Source organism: Coregonus lavaretus (assembly GCF_964263955.1).
Source record: "Coregonus lavaretus genome assembly, chromosome: 4".
NCBI classification, from domain to species: Eukaryota; Metazoa; Chordata; class Actinopteri; order Salmoniformes; family Salmonidae; genus Coregonus; species Coregonus lavaretus.
In genome coordinates this window covers 63,517,308-63,523,307 of record NC_139991.1, presented here as the reverse complement: position 1 = coordinate 63,523,307, position 6,000 = coordinate 63,517,308, and the positions used below count along the sequence as shown (strand labels likewise).

Sequence of the window (6,000 nt, the reverse complement as noted above, 5' to 3'; positions counted from 1 at the left end):
TTTTATCACAGATTAATCATTTTCTCACTACATACTGTAAATCCAGCCCTGTGCTAAAAAGGGAAATGAGTGATTTAGCATCTAGCTCATCATGTTAGACAAATGGATCCAGTGACATGTGCTATGGAGAGGGCATGAGCCGACCTGCTCTCACACACATATCAATAAACATTATGATTTACAGAGGTCACTGCACAGGGAAGAAAGGGAGGGAGGAAGGAAGAGAGAGAGAGAGAGAGAGAGAGAGAGAGAGAGAGAGAGAGAGAGCTCAGAAGGATCACCAGGCTGCATGGGGATTTGGGTGTGAGTGCTATATTTTTCATCCTTGACTAGACTTGTCCCTCAACTATACTTACAGTGCCTTGCAAAAGTATTCATCCCCCTTAGCGTTTTTCCTATTTTGTTGCATTACAACCTGTAATTTAAATTGATTTTTATTTGGATTTCATGTAATGGACATACACAAAATAGTCCAAATTGGTGAAGTGAAATGAAAAAAATAACTTATTTCAAAGAATTCTAAGAAATAAATTATGGAAAAGTGGTGCGTGCACATGTATTCACTCCCTTTGCTATGAAGCCCCTAAATAAGATCTGGTGCAACCAATTACCTTCAGAAGTCACATAATTAGTTAAATAAAGTCCACCTGTGTGCAATCTAAGTGTCACATGATCTCAGTATAAATACACCTGTTCTGAAAGGCCCCAGAGTCTGCAACACCACTAAGCAAGGGGCAGCACCAAGCAAGCGGCACCATGAAGACCAAGGAGCTCTCCAAGCAGGTCAGGGACAAAGTTGTGGAGAAGTACAGATCAGGGTTGGGTTATCCCACGGAGCACCATTAAATCCATTATAAAAAATGGAAAGAATATGGCACCACAACAAACCTGCCAAGAGAGGGCTGCCCACCAAAACTCACGGACCAGGCAAGGAGGGCATTAATCAGAGAGGCAACAAAAACACCAAAGATAACCCTGAAGGAGCTGCAAAGTTCCACAGCGGAGATTGTTGTATCTGTCCATAGGACCACTTTAAGCTGTACACTCTACAGAGCTGGGCTTTACGGAAGAGTGGCCAGAAAAAAAGCCATTGCTTAAAGAAAGAAATAAGCAAACATGTTTGGTGTTCTCCAAAAGGCATGTGGGAGACTCCCCAAACATATGGAAGAAGGTACTCTGGTCAGATGAGTCTAAAATTGAGATTTTTGGCCATCAAGCAAGACGCTATGTCTGGCGCAAACCCAACAACTCTCATCACCCCATTTTAATCGGCAGGGACTGGGAAACTGGTTAGAATTGAAGGAATGATGGATGGTGCGGTTTTGCCTTGAAGAATGGGCAAAAATTCCATTGGCTAGATGTGCCAAGCTTATAGAGACATACATTTACATTTTAGTCATTATCCAGAGCGACTTACAGGAGCAATTAGGGTTAAGTGCCTTGCTCAAGGGCACATCGACAGATTTTTCACCTTTTTCATCTAGTCAGCTCTGGGATTACAACCAGCGACCTTTCGGTTACTGGCACAACGCTCTTAACCACTAAGCTACCTGCCGCCCCTAGAGAAGCTACATACCCCAAGAGACTTGCAGCTGTAATTGCTGCAAAAGGTGGCTCTACAAAGTATTGACTTGAGGGGGAGTGAATAGTTATGCACGCTCAAGTTATGTTTTTTTGTCTTATTTCTTGTTTGTTTCACAATAAAACATATTTTGCATCTTCAAAGTGGTAGGCATGTTGTGTAAATCAAATGATACAACCCCCCAAAAAATCAATTTTAATTCCAGGTTGTAAGGCAACAAAATAGGAAAAATGCCAAGGGGGGTGAATACTTTGGCAAGCCACTGTATATACATTTTCCGAGCCAACGTTAACAAGACATATCAAGCAATCAACACAGATTTTAAAAAACGAACACACAAACCGTGAACACATAAACATGTTTAAGACTGCTACAAACCACACATAACATTTCCTCATAAATACCAGCAAGCCATATGCCATCATGTTTTTAATTAATGTATGTACACACCTAAATACATAGGAACGTCAAACTATACAATCTCCAGCCCTCATAAAAGGAAATAAATTACTTTGAGATGATATCAGTCTTTCATTAAATCCATCTGCCAGAAGTTTAAAATGACTCAAAACACTGTTTTGTGTTTCCAAGTCTGATTCTCCATGCATGAAGAATCATTATTATTAACAGAGATTATTTGTCACTTCTGGTCCAACCAACAACAGTTTGTTGAAAAACATGAATCTGAAGCTCTCTACTCTAACATTACTTGTTTCATACGTAGTGATTCTCTGCATGCATGACACCACAGTCCAATGCAGCTGTTTCCTGTTGTTTTCTGGCTGGTTTCTGTCTTCATGACAGATGACAGGGAAACAAACTAGGACTCTGTCTTCCAGAAGAAGAGCTCGCTAAAGCCATTGCACACCATGGCTCCTCCAGCAACACGCTCAAGGCTCCCAGGATACCCAGGCCATTTGAGCGGTTTGGTTGCTGGAAGATGCCAACTTGAAAATGGCAATTTGACCAAACTGGGATGTTCACCAAACTGATCCTGTGTCAGTACTTCGTTGTCTATTGGTCTGTATGTGTGTCTCTATATTTTGACCCACAGCGGCTCTAGAGTAGAAGTTCAAGATGGCTGCCCATTAGCTTAGCGAAAATGCAATAAAACTACATTTAGACAGTTCTGGGAGTGTGAAGGAGAGGTAACTAGATGCTTCCCCTTCAACATCTCACTTTTTCCCCCTTTCCCTTCCCCAGGCTATCAGGAAGGGACGGGTGCCAAGGTGGATTCCGACCACACGTGGCGCGATCCTCAATTCACCCAGTAACAGACGCCGAGAACATCGCTGGAGCAATGAGAACACCACCACAGATTTTTTATGAGCACTCACACGCACAGGTCTTCGTAAAGGTTTACGAGGGAAGCTGTGGTGTTTAATAAATCATATTTAGTTGGGAAAAGCTGATGTGTGTGTTTGATTGCAGTGCTATCAACCGACAAAACCCCTGAGAGAGGAGAGAGAAAGCAAGCATTATCCATCTCCATACTGAACCGTACTGCACACCCAGTACCAGCTGCTGAGGGTTCAACTCTAAGGTAATGAACAAAAATCTACTGCCATAAAACAGTTACCACCAGGCATCAGCAGACATGAGCACAGGAGGAGAACTTAGCGTAGACCCCAGAGACAGATGGGCGAGAATTCAAAAAAGGAAACCTAACAAAAACGAATTAGTTAGTAGGGCTCTACGTGGACCTATTTTACAAGGAGCACGTGTGCGCCTAAGTTGAAAAATGTAGGCGCACACAAAGAAATTTAGGAGCACACAAAAATATTTGAGGTGATAAAGCTAGAATCATACATTTGTATAGTAAATAAAATAAATAAAAATGTATAGCAAAATTTATATAAATAAAAATGTATAGTAAAATGGTCGCACTGTAGAGCCCTGATTATGTGTTATTTTCAAGAGAAAACGATCGTTCTTTATACTCATCTTCTATCCACGTTTAAAAGAGAGAGTCTGAGTTTCCTTTGTTGTCTATAACCACAAAGTTACAATATTGTAAATTCTCCAAACTCACAAGAGAGAAACCAAACACCATTTAACCTTTTTACTTACAGTCCTTTTAAAAAGCATATCATGTTCCCATTGATGAATGACACGTCACACAGTAAGACTTTTGTTAAAATGTATAACCTCTGTGACAGTTAGTCACTAAGCTGGTTTTGATTTCCCTTGTATGGGCCAGCGTTGGTCTGGGGGCCAAAGCATGGGCGCTGGTCTAAAGTAGTGCACTATATAGAGAATAAGGTGCCATTTGGGACGCAGCCCTGGTCTCTTAATAACATAAAGGCCCAGCCAAGTGTTGCATGAGCTGGCAGCACAGAGACTGCTAGTGGATGTCATTACAACACTCCCCAGGTGTACACTCATATATTATTGCTCATATCGCGTGCTGCCAAAGAGTTAATCCTATACAATGCAGACCAGATGTTTTGAGTGGATTTTGCCAAGCCTTCCCCCAACCACTATATACCAGTGGGATGTTAGATGGCAATGGGTATTGGCACTGCAGCTGAACTAATACAGTGTTGGGGAACTTCGGCATATCTACAACTCAATGGATTCTCTCATTGGAGTCAAATGTATAGCTAAACAGAATACAGTCAGTCAGTTTGGCATGAACAAGCGGTGGTTTGGTTGAACCCAGGAGAATAAATAAAAAGATTGCAGATTATAGGATGGGTAGAGAACAGAGAGACACCCTGTACTTTCTGACACTGTCACCTAGCCAGCCTCTTTACCCACGTCTCTCCACAGTGGAAAAACTGCTGCCTTTGGCTTTGAGTTATGGAGTAGCAGTCTCAGTTATGGAGTAGCAGTCTGAGTGAGTTATGGAGTAGCAGTCTAAGTTATGGAGTAGCAGTCTGAGTGAGTTATGGAGTAGCAGTCTCAGTTATGGAGTAACAGTCTGAGTGAGTTATGGAGTAGCAGTCTCCATTATGGAGTAGCAGTCTGAGTGAGTTATGGAGTAGCAGTCTCAGTTATGGAGTAGCAGTCTGAGTGAGCTATGGAGTAGCAGTCTAAGTTATGGAGTAGCAGTCTGAGTGAGTTATGGAGTAGCAGTCTAAGTTATGGAGTAGCAGTCTAAGTTATGGAGTAACAGTCTGAGTGAGTTATGGAATAGCAGTCTCAGTTATGGAGTAGCAGTCTAAGTTATGGAGTAGCAGTCTAAGTTATGGAGTAGCAGTCTCAGTTATGGAGTAGCAGTCTAAGTTATGGAGTAGCAGTCTCAGTTATGGAGTAGCAGTCTATGTTATGGAGTAGCAGTCTAAGTTATGGAGTAGCAGTCTGAGTGAGTTGTGGAGTAGCAGTCTCAGTTATGGAGTAGCAGTCTAAGTTATGGAGTAGCAGTCTATGTTATGGAGTAGCAGTCTAAGTTATGGAGTAGCAGTCTCAGTTATGGAATAGCAGTCTAAGTTATGGAGTAGCAGCCTGAGTGAGTTATGTAGTAGCAGTCTCAGTTATGGAGTAACAGTCTGAGTGAGTTATGGAGTAGCAGTCTATGTTATGGAGTAGCAGTCTAAGTTATGGAGTAGTAGTCTGAGTGAGTTATGGAGTAGCAGTCTAAGTTATGGAGTTGCAGTCCAAACGCACTTTATTTTACTCACATACAGCATGTTAAAAGGGAAGGCTACATGTGTGGGCTCTAAATTAGAAATAGAAAGCATCTAAATGAAAAAGAGAGAATGTGCGTATGTTTGCCTGTATCTGTAGCATCTCAAAATAAAAGCCTTTATCCTGAACTGTTAGTGTGGTCCAATAGATCAAGGTCCACCATCCACCTTCCAGACAGTAACCACTGCTGTTCCAGTTGTGCGCAGGTGGGGACAGGAGAATCATCTGGACAAATGAATCATCCTCATATAATCATGAGCAGCATATTAAGTTCAGTGTATCTACTTGTATATTTTAATGCCATAGTGAGGTGAGAGTTGTGAGGGCTTGAGATGCATTCATATTAGCTGCATACTAACTGGTCCACTATAAAAAGAAGTCCCGAAAAGAGGATAGATACACACACACACACACTTTTTGGGTTGGAGGGTTTGTATTTTGTCCTGTAGTTCTCTCTCTCTCTCTCTCTCTCTCTCTCTCTCTCTCTCTCTCTCTCTCTCTCTCTCTCTCTCTCTCTCTCTCTCTCTCTCTCTCTCTCTCTCTCTCTCTCTCTCTCTCTCTCTCTCTCTCTCTCTCTCTCTCTCTCTCTCTCTCTCTCTCTCTCTCTCTCTCTCATGCACGCAAGACACGCGCGCGCGCACACACACACGCAGGCATTCACACGCACGCACAGACAGTAATTGGAGAATTCAAGCATAAAACCCAGGAAAGGCTTGTTTTGATTAAACGCGGCTGTAAAGTGATGGTGTTATCACCCCCCTCCTACTGATGCCTGCAGTGCAGGGTAG

General features: G+C 42.3%; 1 protein-coding gene across 1 annotated transcript in view; it reads right to left on the bottom strand.

Moving 5' to 3' along the window:
* Positions 1-6,000, bottom strand: part of LOC311127508 (uncharacterized protein) — a 79,144-nt gene that overhangs the window by 20,210 nt on the left and 52,934 nt on the right. The gene's annotated exons all lie outside the window — the stretch shown is intronic.